The sequence below is a fragment of the Myotis yumanensis genome, unplaced genomic scaffold (assembly GCF_028538775.1).
Source record: "Myotis yumanensis isolate MYYU_CA2020_CCGP unplaced genomic scaffold, mMyoYum1.0.hap1 SCAF_3, whole genome shotgun sequence".
NCBI classification, from domain to species: Eukaryota; Metazoa; Chordata; class Mammalia; order Chiroptera; family Vespertilionidae; genus Myotis; species Myotis yumanensis.
The window spans coordinates 12,037,747-12,054,894 of NW_027223754.1; the positions used below are offsets into that span (position 1 = coordinate 12,037,747).

Genomic DNA, 17,148 nt, shown 5'->3' on the forward strand with positions numbered 1-17,148 from the left:
GCTCCTCACCCCAAATCCTGGGGGAGCGCGCCCCACAGAATGGAACCGGGGGAGGGCGGGCGCGCAAGGACGGACACGATGGCCACCGAGGCCCCTGGCCGCCGAGGACGAGAGCCTACCCGCCTCTGACAGCCACGCCGCCGCCCCGCCTCCGCCTCCCGCACTCGAGGGACATTCCCGAGGCGGCCTCCTCCCCGGGCGGAGAAAGAGGGGCGGGAGGCGAGCAGGGGGCTCCGCGGTCCCCAACGCGCCCCGGACGCTCACCCGGAGATGGCGCCGGCCGGTCCGGACGAGGGGGCGGGCTGTCTGCCGGGGGGAGCGGCGCAGGCGGCGCGGAGACCCAGGAGCCCACCGAGGCGTGGCCCGAGGCCCGGCCCTGGGGGTCAGGTGTCCCGGCGCCGTTGCTCTCCCGCCCCCGGCGCCGCGCTGCCTCGGTTGCCAAGGGCTAGGGACGCGCAGGTTATTACCTGGAAACCGAGCGGCCGCTCCAGCCCAGGGCGGAGTAACGGTCAGCCCCCTCGACCCGCCACCGACCGCGGTCCTCCCCTGGAGACCGCAGCAGGCAGAGTCCACCGTTCCCGGGCTGCCGCGGGCCCAATGGCCGCCTCCCCTAGCTCAGCCAGGCGGCGCCAACCGCCGCAGCCACCGCCATCTTAGGATCTCATTGTGGTGGGAGAAGAGGGGCGGGGGGACTGCAGCGGGGGCTACGCGCTGGGCGACGTGCGCCGTCTCCGCGGCAACGGCCGCGCGCAGCGAGCACTGGGCCGGGGCGGGGGCCGCAGTGCGCTCACCGCGCTAGACTGCAGTCATGTGACCGGCCGGAGTCTCAGGCTCCTCCGCCAGCCGGTGCCGAGTACACCAACGAACCGCCAGAGACTACATATCCCAGAATGCCTCCGGACCCGGTTCAGGCGTGCCCGCCCTTCCGCCCGAAGGGAGAGGAATACACATCCCAGCATGCTGTGCGCTTCCCGAGGCGGCTCGCGGGACTGGGGACTCGAGGCCTGTGCGGAAGTGGATTCACCACCCTCGGCAGCTGGAAGGAGAGCGGGGGCTCCTTCTCGTTTCCCGTGGGGGTGTCCGCTCCGGATGGTGCCGGATGGAGGGGAGCTGACCCAGGTCCGCGGTCGCTCTTGGATTCCCTGTCCACCCACTTCCCGGTCACGAAGGGATGGGACCAAAAGGGTCTTGACAACCTGGTTTTAGGTTTACACGTGAGGAGGAAAATCCACGGGAGTTCATTGGCCGAAAGCCATATGTATAGTTTGTGGGAGATCATAAATATTAATAATTAATGCCGCCTTGGATAAATGTCCTTTTTTTTTTCTTTTCAGAAGGACCAGATGATTTACATCAGAATTTAATACTGAGAAATTTTCTCTAAAACTGCACTCGGAATTCTTTTTTTACGTTACGCTCGTCTCTGAGCAGCAGCCTTTTTAAGGTTAGTAAATTGACAGTCCTCTCGTAAGACAAAAATATGCGACGGAGGGATAGGTAAAGTTAAAATTGGCCCATTTTACTGGAGCGCAAGGGCATTCTATTTGTAGGCAGTTTATAGTTCTGCTTGCTTGTTTGCGTGTTTTCAGCAAAATAATGAAGGAAAAATTAGTGGGCACCTGGGTTCCAACAACACGTTGCTCTCAATGACCAACAGAAACTGCACGAAACCGGTCACCAGAACTCGTCTCAATAACCGGGTGCGGGAGCTCTTCAGCCTCCTGTAATTCGCAGCTCCTTCGTGTCATACATATTTTAGTGCCCGCTGTGTGCGCCCATTACCTCGGTAACAGGAACCTCGCCCTGGAAGCGCTCATGTTTTACTGGACGGTGTAACAGGGTGTGATGGAAATCAATTCTCTTTTGTAAGAAAACGAAGTGCACAGCGCATGGAGCCGCTAACCAGCATGTGCCGGCTGCAATCCCCAGCGCCCTCGGCCCCTCGATTCCACACTCAGGAGCTAAGGTCTTGGGCACGTTACCCTCTCAGAGCCTCTTCACGTCGTGTCTGTTTTGTACAAGGCGCAGAGTCAAGCATCTCTCCTATTGTGATGTTATTAATTCTCACAACTACCCTGGAGGGATTGATTCTGCATCCATTTCATTTTGCAAACAACAGGTTGAGTAAGTCACCAAAGCTCTGGACTCCAAGGGGTGGAGTCCAGGTTTAAACAGGTCTACTGAATCCTTGGAGGGACTTTTGGATTAAAGAAGAAAATGCATAGGAAAAAGTATAGCGTATATGATTTCAAAATAATTAGCTATCAGTATCATCATCATTACCATTTTGTTTTATATGGCGGTGCAAAAAAATCATTTTTCTTCCTACCTTCTAAGTTGTTTTGGCTGAGCTAATAATCAAATTAACATGAGACAGATTAATGCTGGGGTCTTTTCCGCATTTACTAGAGTTCAAGGAATCTGGAGAAGTGGCTGTGCATAAATTAATGAAGAGACTAGAGAAGAAATATGAATTTGGAAGGCATAGGGGAGCCAGATGGAAACTTAGTTCTAGTGACTAAACTCCCCGAATCTGCGGACCCCTGGCTTTCTATTCCCACATTTTGCCCTATAGCAAAGCAGACGTACATATCAAAGGTAATGTTTGGTAAACAGGAAAGGACCATCAGGTTGGGGGAACTGCCCTCAGCTGTCTGGCAGCAGGCAGTAACATGCAGATCTTCAGCCCTGCTGAAGGTGTCCATCAGCCTTCTACGAACTTCTCGCATTTTAGTATGCCCGGCTGGAATTAGCCTCCAGCAGATTAACAGGAGAAAAATGTCCAAACCGTATTACAGATATACATGCAGGGGATGCCATAAGAATATGAGACCCAAGGAGGCACTGGCAGTTGAGACTGATATGCCATTCTGGACAAAGGAGAGGGAGGCCGAGGTCTGGGATTTTAAAGGGAAAGCAAGCAATTTAGAGGTGGATAGAAAGAGCAAACATGTAATAAACTATGGTGGGGGTCTCCCTTCTCCACATCCAGCACGGAGAGAGAGAGAAATGAACCGGTTCTTTTAAGTAGGAGGCGCTTTCGGGATTTGAGAAAATGAAAAGACAGACACAGAAATAGAATAAAAGCTTAGGACCAGGTGTGGCGTCTGCCCTCTGAATGGAGGGACAGAACAGCTTCCAACATCGGAAGTAGATTTAATAAATACTCGAATAACAGAAAGTTACATCACATCTGGGTGGGCTTTGAGTTTCTGGCGACATCATGAGATCCATCCCCTTAACACTGGGCGGGAAGGTCAAACTGAGTGGCATCCCAGTCTCTTGACCAGGTCTGCCTCCAGGGTGTGGCTCTGCCTGTGCTCTGAGTTTCAGCCAACATATTTAAACTGAGTGTTAGCTAGCGCCCCTCAACAATAAACAAATGCTTGCTGGGCTTCCCAGAAACAATGGTACACAGAAGGAAGTTCAACAAACAGGCTTTGCTAGATTTCTCAGGGTCTGTCACATTTAGTCTATGATACTATGCTTTAAGCAGGTTTTTCTATTTAAATTCCTTTAAGCAGATAAGGGGGAGGGTCAAAGGTTCTTTCAGAGTCTTGTTTTCTTAACCAGCCTAAAAATCAAAATCCTAAAAGGCATATTTTGAGGAGGCAAAATTTTGGTCCCCCTCATATCTATATATATAAAAGGCTAATATGCTAAGTGTCCCTCCACCCATCCGACTGGTTGTTATGACACACAATGACCACCAGGGGGCAGACGCTTAACACAGGAGCTGCTGTGACATGCACTGGCCATTTACAGAGAAACGGCAGCGGGGACCTGGTGCCAACAAAGCAACACTTTGCTTCCCCCAAGTGGGACACAGGCCCCAACACTACCCCAGAGCGACAGCCCACCAAATCACAGCTGATGCTACCATGGCACAAAACGCAGCCCACAGCCCAGCCCAGAAACGGTGGCTGTGGGTGCTGGGTAATGATGTCACATACCAACGTCTGGCTTCCTCTCCCTAGTGACAACTAGCCTCCTTGCCGTTTCTTCAGCCCAGGAACACGACTGGCTGGCTTCATAGCCAGGTGGATACATTTCACACTTCAACCAAATGTCTGTGAAGTGTTTTCCCGTGCCTCATCTCATTTGATCCTCACAGAAGTCCTGGAGTAGGTAGATGGGAGACTCGATGGAATCCCATTTTCTTTTCATTAGCCGGAAAATGGAGATTTAGAAAGCTTAGAAACTTGACCCAATTGAAAAGAAGTAAGAAATGGTGGCCCTAACTGGTTTGGCTCAGTGGATAGAGCGTCGGCCTGCGGACTCAAGGGTCCCAGGTTCGATTCCGGTCAAGGGCATGTACCTTGGTTGCGGGCACATCCCCAGTAGGGGGTGTGCAGGAGGCAGCTGATCGATGTTTCTCTCTCATCAATGTTTCTAACTCTCTATCCCTCTACCTTCCACTCTGTAAAAAATCAATAAAATATATTAAAAAGAAAAAAGAAATGGTGGACCTTGAAAATGACTTCAGGTTTACTCACTGCGCAGAATATAGTCAAACACTGCTGCAGTTAAATATTTTACCCTTTGTTCTCTCTGTGTGATCCACAATAATAATCTGCTTCATGTTGATATTTTCTGCTGTGTTGCTGACAATTACCTGAAGGAGAAGTTTGGGTGCTTCACTGGGCTGGAAAAAGTTTAGCTAAATCAGAAAGCAGGTCTAATTAAGCAAGTTTATTCTTTATCTATAAAGGCTAAGTTGACTCGTGCATGCGCGATACATATAAAGCTCACTGGCGCCAATTGCACACGTGTGTTTCCATCTGTCATTGTTGATTGTGAATTTGGTTGACAATCCTATTATAGAGAAAGGGCAAATAGCGATATTAAAATGTCTTCTAATTAATTTCCTTTCAATGTGCACGAATTTGTGCACTGGGTCACTAGAGTGTGTGTGTGTGTGTGTGTGTGTGTGTGTGTATAAATCTAAGCATCCGGCTGACCCTATGACATGCAATAACCATCAGGGGGCAGACACTCAATGCACAGACATGTAAACATGGAACAGACTGATGAATCTCAGAGGGAAAGGGGGAGCGGGGAGGGCAGGAAAAGATTAACCAAAGATCTTATATGCATACTAGAGGCTTGATGCATGGATTGGTACACCAGTGGGGTCCCTCAGCCCGGCCTGTGGGGATTGGGCCGAAACTGGCTCTCCAACATCCCCCAAGGGGTCCCAGATTGGAAGAGGGCACAGGCCAGGCCGAGGGACCCCACTGATGAACAAATCCATGCACTGGGCCTCTAGTATCTATAATAATAAAAGCATAATATGCAAATCAACCAAATGGCTAAACAGTAGAACAACCGTCCAGACAACCTTCCGGATGAAGCTGGGGCAGCCAGGGCTGTGAAGGCCTACTCTTGCATGAGTTTCATGCATTGGAACTCTAATACACACACACACACACACACAGACACACACACATATATTATATACCCACTACCTACCCTAATGATTATAATAATAAAAGCATAATATGCTAATTAAACTGGACAGTCGAACGACCTTCCAGATGTCATTCCGGATGAAGCCACGGTGACAGGGGCTGAGGCAGAGGCAGCTAGGGGCGATCAGGCAGGCAGACAAGCAGTTAGGGGTGATCAGGCAGGCAGGCGAACAGTTAGGGGCAATCAGGCAGGCAGGCAGAGTGGTTGGGGCAATCAGGCTGGCAGGCAGAGTGGTTAGGAGCCAGTGGTCCCGGATTGTGAGAGGGATGTCTAACTGCCAGTTTAGGCCCAATCCCAGACATCCCCCGAGGGGTCCCAGATTGCGAGAGGATGCAGGCCGGGCTGAGGGACTCTCCCCTCTCCCCATGCACAAATTTCGTTCACTGGGCCTCTAGTGTATATATAATTATGTAGAAACTATTGTCATTAAAACAATTCATGTTAATTCTGAAGTGTTACTGAAATCAATATGGTCATTATGTTGTTGCTTTTTGACTTATGGAACCTGAAAAATGTAAATGCTGTTATGTCTGTTTGGTAAGGGAGGAGTCTGAGAAATTTTCACATTAAATTGGGGTCCTCAAACTCAAATATGGGCATTACAGATCTTAGCAGGGGACAAGAGAAAGAAAACCCCCTAAAACTAGAAAATTATCCCAGTCTTCCAAAAACTTACCTAACTTAGAAAACAAACCTTATGTAAATTAATCAGTTTTAGTATCATGCCGGAAGCCGGTCCATCCTTGCTGCTTGACACAGTCGCTGCAGGAAAGAAACATCTGCACAGCATATGTTTCAAGGGACCTGGCGTATATAGCATACTGTTCTTAATATGTTTGCTCCCCATAGCTCTATGTGTTTTAACCAACGTCACCTCTCCGAGAAAAGTTGTTTCCCCAGGTACGGATTTTTCCCTGAAGTTAGGGAGGGGATAAAACCCCTTAATTAAGTGCCAGGCGGGTAGTTAATCACTTTAACTATGAACAATCACGCTTAAGCTACATAATCTTTACTCCCTGGAATGGAGATAAGAAACGCCCTAACCTTTGCAATAGATATTGACAGGATTAAAATCAACTGGTATAAATACAGATGTAACAAGACAATAAAAACCAGAACCTGGTTGGAAAAAAAAAAGAATGGAAGGGTAAAGGGAGTGAAATGTGATCCTATTTAACATCCAACCTTTTCAAATACAGTTTCTTCTTCTACCCAGAAGTTGACTTCCTACTGTATTTAAGATTCGGGCATAATAATGTCCATGTCCCACCCACCTCATTAGATTCTAATATGCTAACTAGATAAGCAACTTTCACATTTAAAAACGAAGACTCCAGAAAGGTATAAAGTTTATTACCATCTAAAAAAAAAAAAAAAAAAGGACTAACTACTGAATATGGGATAGTTCCTATTTACAAGTTTACTGCAAGGAGGCACATTTTAATCAGCATTGCAATAATCAAAGGATAATAATTTTTTTTAGAACTATCAATTATTTCACTCTCCAGGTAAAAGATAATTGAAAACATTAAGTGACTGCCCCAATTGGAAAGACAAATGAATACCTTAAAAATGTGTAAAAAAGGGTAACTGCTAACTTAAACATGAACTTTCACAAAATTATTCTTGTGCCTAATTCAGACAAGTTAGTCAGAGAAACTGGCAAAAAAAAAAAAAAAAAAAAAAAAAGCAACACATGAATATGTCTTCATTTAAGTACATGCTCTCAAGCTAGTTTAACGAAAAAAAGTCTAATTAGGGTTTCCAGAGTTTTAGGAGTCCATCTTCACTGTAGGTAGCAATCAGGTTCTGATGAGGATGATGTGCAATACCAATCACGTCCTTCTCATGAACTGTCAGAGTTCTCTCCAGTTTGCCAGTGACTGTGCTAAAACAGTAGAGCACAAAGTCCTCTCCCACACAGTAAATCCATTCACCACAGGGAGAGAGGGCGCAGCAAACAAAGTCACCACCTTCTCTCTTACCAGAGCTGAAGCTTCTGACAATCTGCCCTTGCATGTTCATGATGACCACTGTGTTTGATCTGTTGCACACCACAAAGTGCTCTGGGTTTTTAGGAAGCAGGATCACACTGTTGACAGTGATGTCTGTCCCTGCAGTGCTGCCCAGGGATTTAAAGGTATTTGAACATTCTGTGGTCTTCATATTCCATATCTTTACAGTGCCATCAGAGGATGCACTAATAATATAATGTCCATCTTGTGTAAATGTTGCTTCATTAACAAAGGAAGAATGGTCACGAAATTCCTTCAGGGTCTTCCCGGATTTTAAACCATGAATTCTAATTGTCTGGTCAAAAGAGGCACTGAGGATCTGACTGCTATCCTTAGAAAAGCTTAGACAGGTGACACCTTTACTGTGTGCCCTTTCAAATCTCCTTAAACACTGTCCACTCTGAATTTTCCAGACCTTGATTTTTCCATCTTGAGCCCCAGTTGCTAATATTTCTGTATCTCTGCTGAAACACAGGCAGAGAACAGCATCATCCATCATCATAAAGTTATCCTGGGCCTGGTACTTAAGATCCTTCCTGATTTTTCCAGTTGTGAAGTTCCATACTTCAATGAATCCATCAACAGACCCAGTGACCAAATACTGACCATCTGGAGAAAATCGAGCACACTCCACATGTGATTTCTGACCAAACTTAATATGCCTGCTCAGCTGTGTAGGAAACTTTTCTTCTTCCACATCTTTGACAGCTGCTTTGCCTCGGAACAAAACTATGGTCATGCCAGGAGGAAGCAACCCCTGGTGCTGCTGCCACTTCAGTGCCTGCCCCAGTAATGCCATGAGACGAGATGGAGGCACCACACTGACTTCCCCAGCTAAGGCCTGAGCAATTGCTGCTCTTCTCTTCTCTTTGCTACTTCCATCTGGGTATGCCTCACGAGGATCAAAATAAGACCTGGCCAAGAGGTTCTCCAGATGAATATACCGCTCTGGCTGCGTTTGTTTTAACATGATCATAGGGTCAGTTTGTCTCAGAAGAGACCTGGCAGCCCCCAATTCACGGAGTTCTATCAATTCCAGAACAACCTGTTCATAGAGGTCAATGAGGGTTTTGTCTGGCAATTTCAGAGACTGTATAGCCTGTAAAACTGTGTCCCAGTGGCCGCTATTAATGTCAGCCACGAAACTCTCAATGCTCTCCACAGTATTCAGAGACACAGTAGTCTCTTCCTGTAAGGCGGCTAGTGCCTGGTGTAAACTGTTCTCCTTCAGGTACTGCATGATAAGACGGATCACATCCAAGGACTCAATTTCGATAGACATCGTGCTCTCTTCCTGGCCGCAGAACCCAGTCTACTCTCAGGCCCAGCCGTGCAACACACCAACTACACCTCTGGCAGCCGTCCTATGCACCAGATGTTGGGGTCCAACCCCAGCAGGTCCAGGGGTTCCCCAAGGTGTGGACAGAATTGGCGATGAAGTAATGACACGGAGACAGCGTTCAGTTGATCAGCAGCCTAGCCAGGATCTCCAGCCAAGTTCTGTCCAGGATCTCCAGCCAAGTTCTGGTGTTTATTGTCTTGTTACATCTGTATTTATACCAGTTGATTTTAATCCTGTCAATTTCTATTGCAAAGGTTAGGGCGTTTCTTATCTCCATTCCAGGGAGTAAAGATTATGTAGCTTAAGCGTGATTGTAGTTAAAGTGATTAACTACCCGTCTGGTACTTAGTTAAGGGGTTTTATCCCCTCCCTAACTTCAGGGAAAAATCCCTACCTGGGGAAACAACCTTTCTCGGAGAGATGACCTTGGTTAAAACACATAGCGCTAAGGGGAGCAAACATATTAAGAACAGATTGCCATATACACCAGGTCCCCTGAAACATATGCTGTGCAGATGTTTCTTTCCTGCAGTGACTGTGTCAAGCAGCAAGGATGGACCAGCTTCCGGCAGTATCAATGTGTGAAAATGGCAAATAAATGATACAAACAGTAAGTGCTTTAGGAATTCAGAGAAAGTATTCCCTCAAAGATAATGGCAGTTCCAGGATTTCTATATAGGGTGAAATTGGGCACAACGGTCTGGTGGAAATGTAGATGGAGAACATGAACAGCTTCTAATATGAAGTAGTTATTTTAAGACTAGCGGCAATGCTTAGAACAAACGAGGGAGAACAGAGGAGAGGGGAGAGACAAGGAGACCAGGTGGTAACTGGCATGAAGTAACTGAGTCCTGGCGTAAGATAGTGGCAGGAAGAATCAAGTCAAGGGGTTGGATTCTAGCATATAGGCCTAACCAATGGACACAGACAACAGCGGGGTGAGGGCATGAGTCGGGGGAGGGGGTGGGGGGTAATGTGGGGTTAAGGACATATATGTAATAACTTAATCAATAAAGAAATTTTTTTTAAAAAAAGGGGTTGGATTCTGATGGTAAACTAAATCAGTTTCTCATGCTGTAAGATATCATCTGTTTCTGTTATTTAAATATGACACTGACAAAGGGGCCCTTAAATATAATATTGTGTGCTATATTGTTTATTTCCTTAATGTGTTCTGGATATTCTTTATCCACGAATGCATTTTAAGCATGGCTGGAGCAGAAACCCAGCCTTTTGTATTTGTTTATATCCCAAATGCCTTGCAGAGTTCATTTATTTTGATGTTCATTCATTTGGTTTTCGAAAGACAGTTCTTTGCAGTACCTAGTATTAACCTGCAGGGGGCAATAAAATTTAAAGGAAAAATCTTCAGTGGCCATTGCACTGATATAACTGAATTTTATTTTATTTTAATATATTTTTATTGATTTCAGAGTGGAAGGGAGAGGGAGAGTGAGATAGAAACATCAATGATAAGAGAGAATCATTGATCAGCTGCCTCCTACACATTCCCCACTGGGGAAGGAGCCGAGTCCTGGCATGTGCCCTTGACTGGAATTGAACCTGGGACCCTTCAGTCCGCAGGCCAATGCTCAATAACTGAATTTTATGATTGTTTGTATTATGTGATTTTTGATACCCCCAAGGGAATATATGACATTTATGTAAACTATAAAGTACAGTAACTTCACTCAATAACCCACTACCTACTCTAAAAATTAGAATGTAATCAATATGTTTAAGAGTCCCCTGTGCTTTTATCCAAGTTCATTTTCCTTCTTTGCAGACATAAATGCTATCCTGAATGATATTGTTGTTATCATTCTTAATTTTCCTCATATAACTTATATATCCCTAAATAACATATTGTGTAGTTTTGCTTGTTTTCAAACTTTCTGTAACTGGTATCACACTGAATATATTCTTACTTGACTTGCTTTGTCATTCAACATTATGTTTCTGAGAATCATCCATGTTGATGGTTGGAAACACAGAGTCTATTAAGAGCAGAATGTGCAATTTGGAATATTCCTACAATTGAATGTAACTAATTTTATCTTTACTCTTCATATTAGCTTTGTGGGTAACTTGATGAAAGAAGAGATTGATCATGTCAAACAAGGGACTATTTAGAGGCCTCTGACCTAGTTCTTAGACCTTTTAATTAAATATAAGAACTTTACTTCTCTGCCGTAAGCTAGCCCAGAATTTCTCCATCTTGGTACAATTGGCATCTGGGGCTGGATGGCTCCTTGTTGTGGGAGCTGCCCTGTGCGATGCAGGATGCTGAGCAGCATCCCTGGCCTCTTCCCATAGATGCTTGTAGCACCCCACCTCCCCAGCTGTGACAACCAGAAATGTCTACTGACATTGTCAGAGTGGGGGTCGGATGAGGAGATGATGGCAAAATCACTCCCAATTAAGAAACACTGATCTAGTGTTTGTATTGGGGGAAAAAAGCATATTAATTATGATTTTTCTAATGTACCTCTTTTGCTAAAAAAAAAAACCTGTACCTATAAATAATTCAATCAATTGCTATATATAATCCTATCAACTAATTATAGCAAATCCAGGCTCCTCTTACCTTCCTGTGTTTTCTTCATATCTAATTACCATGACATCTCTCATTACTGCTTACTTCGCTTTTTATTACTAGATTCCAAAATACCCAATTGCTACTCTCAACACACAATATTAATGTTTGCACCAGTCTGAACTGCCCTTTCCTTCATAATCAGTTTGTCCTTTTCTTTAAAGAAAATAAATATAACCCTGTGATTCTGACAGTTCCACCCACATTTGCATTTCATCAATGTGTACATGGTTTTACTTCTTTAGAGTTGTAATTACTATATATTTTTTCCTATATTTTTTCTTTGGGGGTCTATATGTTTTTACCCCACCTTCTCTATTCACTGTAAACCTAATAAGAGCTGTAATAGCATAGCCCTGTGTGGAATGCTTGCTTCCCAGGACATATCAAGTTGGAGGGTTTAAACCGGGGGTTTGGATAATTCCAAAGGCAGGGCTTATTAAAATACATTTCATTCTCAAAATGGAGCTACCAACTATTAAAGTGTGTATACATTTTTTTTTTCAGGAGGGGGGGCTGTATATATATAAAGCCTATAGATAACCTTCTGAAGAACTTAGGAAAGAATATTCATGTGTCCATGCCAGCTGACATACATTATTCAGACCATCAGACATCTGTAAGATTACTATCTCAGACCAATCCAGAGGCTAAGAATGCGGGACCTATTCTTCTCAAGAATTTACTTTTTACTGTAAGAACTCTCTATTCTTCTCTTTTCTTCAGAACAATCTGGGTGTTACCTGATAGTGTTTCTGATTTGCAAATCCTGAGACACATTAATAAATCCTTGTCATTTATTTCTCTATCAAGCCTTCTCACTTTTTGTGCTCAGTCGACACACCTATCTGAATTTTTTTTCTACTGGAATATAACTAACTCTAAATTGTTCCCTAACAAAGTGCAAAAGATGTTTTCTTATTCAATTTTCCTCCTGCAAAGAACAAAAAGAATTCTGCCAAGGAATGTTTGGGGTTTTTTTTTCCATGTGTAGGCAAGGACTTCAGAATGGCATATATTTTATGATTCTAAATAATAACATATTTCTTATTAAACAAGAATCTCCCCATAAGATCACATCATTAAAAACAAAACAATTGAAACCAAATAAATGTTAAATTCTAATAGAAAACAGATTGTTTACATGTAACACATGAAGAAATTCAGCTATATTGTGTAAAAATATGTGGAGGAAAAAGAAAACAAGAGCACATGTTAAGTAAAACCACATTTCAAAATATGCCTGTGCGCATAAGGAAGATGGGCGGTAACTCAAGATGTCTGCTTTCACTGTAGTCCTCAGTATGACTTCTCTGCTTTCAATAAGTTTGTTATAAATCTTTTTTGTTCAGATACCTAAATCCAATCTCTATGTGTACTTTTTCTCCAGCTTTTCGATTCTTACAATATTATCTCATTTTAGAATATTATCCAACTAATTGGAAAACACATGATGATTCATACTTTTATGACCACATTTAAAAATAGAACCAATCCTCAGAGATTTTATCTATATGACAAAAGATAAGAGTATATAAGTAAGACCGCTATTTATTTATTTATCCAGTTCAAAGTCTTGGCATTATCACACATTTCTTGCCCTCACCCTACACTTCCTTAATGGTAAGTCCTATTGATTCTTCCTCCTGGATGCCAAACTCTCTTCATCAGCCCCGTTGTCACAACCTCAATGCCATCACCTTCATTTATGTCCTCACCACCTTAGCATAATCTATTGGTACTTCCTGGAGGATCAATCTACTTCCAGTTTCTTTCCCATGCAAACCATCTCCTAGGCCAGTGATGGCGAACCTTTTGAGCTCGGCGTGCCAGCATTTTGAAAAACCCTAACTTAACTCTGGTGCCGTGTCACATATAGAAATTTTTTTATCTTTGCAACCATAGTAAAACAAAGACTTATATTTTTGATATTTATTTTATATACTTAAATGCCATTTAACAAAGAAAAATCAACCAAAAAAATGAGTTCGAGTGTCACCTCATAGGTTCGCCATCACTGTCTTAGGCAGTAAAAAAAAAAAAAAAAGTTATCTTACTTCTTTCCACCATGTCTGGTCTCATTCTCATCTCATACCTTTGGTGCAATCATACAAGGTCGAAAATTTGACCTTTCCTGATGACAGTCTTCCACCATGTTTTGACAGAGCAGCCCAGGACTAAAGGAAGAACATTCTCAGTAAGTTCAGTCTCTGGCATGCCTTCCCAGAACACTGACCTTTATTCTGCCCTTCTGTTATGGGTGGACTGGAAGCCTCCTTGGTAGTCGTTCTCCACAGGTGTGGGGTATCTCGCTGAGTGCCCGGCGACAAGTGGGGGAGAGCCTCCTGCCTTGAATAGGGGGTCCCTCTCCTCCCTTCCGGGGGAGAGCCTCCTGCCCTAAACAAGGGGTCCCTCTCACCCCTGCTGAGGGAGAGCCTCCTGCCTTAAACAGGGGGTCCCTCTCACCCCTGCCGGGGGAGAGCCTCCAGCCCTAAATAAGGGGTCCCTCTCCTCCCTGCCGGGTATCTTGCTGGGGCCTCCAAATGTTATGGGTTGGCTCAACGAGATAGACCACCGACTCAGAATTTAAATTTGAAAGCCTTTTTATTAAGCTGGCCAGCTGACCACAGCCCGTACCTTCCCCCTCTGGGAAGCCTCGCGGCATGTGGCAAAGAGCAAGTGTGCATTATGATTTTTATAGCAAAAGTGTTACCTTAGAAGCAAAACAGTGTTACCTTAGAAATTCACAGAAAGTTCATAAACACAAAAAGGGGGGTAAACAGAGTCACACTTGACTAGTCTAAGACAATCTAGCAATTTTTCTTCCATGGTTCCTAACCCTGCAACCCCCCTCCATATGTCAGTACCTCCTCCCAGCACATACACAATCCTCATATCCTGGCAACACAATTCTTCCTCATACATCCCCCTCCCTCCGAGCATGTAACCCTTCACATAGGGTGAGGGACTGCGGCATGGAAGGGTTACAGAAGGTTACAGAATGTGCTAAGGGGAGGAAATAAGACATGAGAAATTGAATGTGCTCGGAGGGAGGGGGATGTATGAGGAAGAATTGTGTTGCCAGGATATGAGGATTGTGTATGTGCTGGGAGGAGGTACTGACATATGGAGGGGGGTTGCAGGGTTAGGAACCATGGAAGAAAAATTGCTAGATTGTCTTAGACTAGTCAAGTATGACTCTGTTTACCCCCCCTTTTTGTGTTTATGAACTTTCTGTGAATTTCTAAGGTAACACTGTTTTGCTTCTAAGGTAACACTTTTGCTATAAAAATCATAATGCACACTTGCTCTTTGCCACATGCCGCGAGGCTTCCCAGAGGGGGAAGGTACGGGCTGTGGTCAGCTGGCCAGCTTAATAAAAAGGCTTTCAAATTTAAATTCTGAGTCGGTGGTCTATCTCGTTGAGCCAACCCATAACACTTCGATTAGCTTTTTCCAGGTTTTTCTCTGAGGCAATGTCCCTGAGGGACAGAATTGTCTGTTTTTAATAGTGAGGAGCACAGATTCTGAGCCAGACTTTGAATCCTGGCTCCTCTTTCTAGCTGTGTGACCTTGGGCCAGTTACTTAAACTTCCGTTACCCAGTTTCCTCATTTGTGGAACGGAGGTATTAGCAATACCTGCTTATAGGGCTGTTGTGGCTGAGTTATTTAATAAACATACCATGTCTGGCACATAATAAATGTGCCATATGTTAGTTACTGTTATGTTATTACTGTCCCTCCTCTGAGGAAGTGAGCACAGCAATTATTAAATGCTTGAATGGGGAAAAGACAAAAGGGATACAAGGAGGAAAATATAGGTTTGTATTTTAAATTATTTTATTTCATCGTAGAGGTAATTATCAAATCAGGCAAACCCATGCTTTTGAAATGTGTCAGAATCTTGGATTCACTATAATTATGAATGTATCGTATCTACTTCTCCTGGGTGTGTACATGTCTTCAACCTAACTGACTGTTTTTCTTTCCAGTAAATCATCAGGATTACCTTTTCCTGGATGAACTTCAAATTTCCTGAGTGAATGACAGGAAAATGTTCAATGGGAAGGCCAAACACTAGCAGTACTCGAGTCCGGAAAACAAAGAACAGAGAGAAAACATAACTTCAGTATTTTACTGGAATCTGAGTTAAGAAATAGGGATCACAGAACAAATAGCAAACAACAGCTTGGGTAACATCAGAGTGAAAAAAGGAACGATGAACCAGGATTTGCAGTCTGAACTATTATGCAATATGGCTAACGGAGCTAACAAGTCACCTCTTACACATTCAAAAATGCTCTAGAGCAGCGGTTCTCAACTTGTGGGTCGCCAACCTGTGGGTCTCGACCCCTTTGGGGGTCGAACGACCCTTTCACAGGGGTCGCCTAAGACCATCTGAAAACACATATATAATTACATATTGTTTTTGTGATTAATCACTATGCTTTAATTATGTTTAATTTGTAACAATGAAAATACATCCTGCATATCAGATATTTACATTATGATTCATAACAGTAGCAAAATTACAGTTATGAAGTAGCAACGAAAATAATTTTATGGGTGGGGGTCACCACAACATGAGGAACTGTATTAAAGGGTTGCGGCATTAGGAAGGTTGAGAACCACTGCTCTAAAGTTTAAAACAAAAGGAACAACTCGTTTAGGAGATTATTGATGCTTACAGATGGATTTCACAATTTTGCCCTTCAGGGAATCCTTTTGCTTTCCTAAAGATCAAATAAACTGATTCTTTCATCTTGGCAATTATTAACTTGTCCCATTTCTATAACTAAGAAAAATTTAGATTATATTGTAGCTGAAATGACATTTTAATTCATATCTTTATGGGTAAAACTTTATCATTATTATTAGTACTATAAAGCAAAGCTTCAATTGAACTTTGGTTTTATTTAAGCTTTAAGTGAGCATTACTGAAGTTAATCAAACTACAAAACTTCTCTGATGAGCCCAGCAATAAGAGGTTAAAAATCAGAGATGTATTTTTGTGAAGACATATTATTGGATCTTTCATAAAAATTCATACAAATAGGAGAAAAATATCAGAGTAGTGGGATTTGTCCTTGAATCTCCTATTTTAGTTTTGCTTCCAGTTAAACTGATTTCCTCACATATTTGTTTCTGGTTTAAAGCCAGAATCAACATTGTCCGTATTTCTAATCAAATAACGGAGAAACAATTACAAATCCTGATGCAGTTAAAAGACCCTGCAGAGTGGCCGGACCTAGCCTGCGCTGTGTCTGACTCGGTTCTGACTTTAAGCAAGGTATTTAACATCTCTTCGCTTTGGACATAATTGTAATAATGCTCATTTATTTCATAGATGTGATGTTCAGCAGAACTCAATAAACAACCGCCAGCTACTGAGAGAGGTCAGGTCGATGAGAGAAAAGGCTGCTTCTACAGCTTGGAAAAGAGATTTCGAGTTCTAGCTCCTTCCCATTCCCAGTGTATTGTGGATGAATTGAATGGGAATTTGATGCGAGTAATTATATTTGAAGTTTCATTATACAAAGTGGGAAATAATGGACCATTTTATAATTTCCACTTCAGAAGTAAAAACTTCAGAAATATTTTCCTTTATTTCTATCTTTGGGGATAAACTCATTTAGACTTTGAAAGCTTTCATTGAGTATAAATTCTTGAGATAAGTAAAGATACTGCTATTTTCTATTCTTAAAAAAAGGAAAAAAGTTGG

The 17,148-nt window shown here is 43.4% G+C and overlaps 2 protein-coding genes and 1 pseudogene across 25 annotated transcripts in view; 1 reads left to right on the forward strand and 2 right to left on the reverse strand.

Annotated features, from left to right (window-relative positions):
- PCM1 (pericentriolar material 1) overlaps positions 1-687 on the reverse strand; it is an 89,042-nt gene extending 88,355 nt beyond the window's left edge. For 14 of the 23 annotated variants that reach the window (XM_070408280.1, XM_070408272.1, XM_070408279.1 and 11 more), the window contains exon 1: positions 468-684. The gene's annotated coding sequence lies outside the window, so the exon portion shown is untranslated. Of the gene's footprint in view, positions 1-264; positions 282-467 lie in introns of those variants that run through there. The other 9 variants (XM_070408258.1, XM_070408256.1, XM_070408263.1 and 6 more) reach the window with 4 other exon arrangements.
- Positions 688-1,019: 332 nt separating this feature from the next.
- Positions 1,020-17,148, forward strand: part of FGL1 (fibrinogen like 1) — a 35,993-nt gene continuing 19,864 nt past the window's right edge. The window contains exons 1-2 of one of the 2 annotated variants that reach the window (XM_070407372.1): positions 1,020-1,119; positions 1,335-1,444. The gene's annotated coding sequence lies outside the window, so the exon portion shown is untranslated. Of the gene's footprint in view, positions 1,120-1,334; positions 1,445-16,646; positions 16,717-17,148 lie in introns of those variants that run through there. The other variant, XM_070407373.1, reaches the window with a different exon arrangement.
- LOC139004853 (WD40 repeat-containing protein SMU1 pseudogene) lies at positions 7,152-8,800 on the reverse strand (annotated as a pseudogene).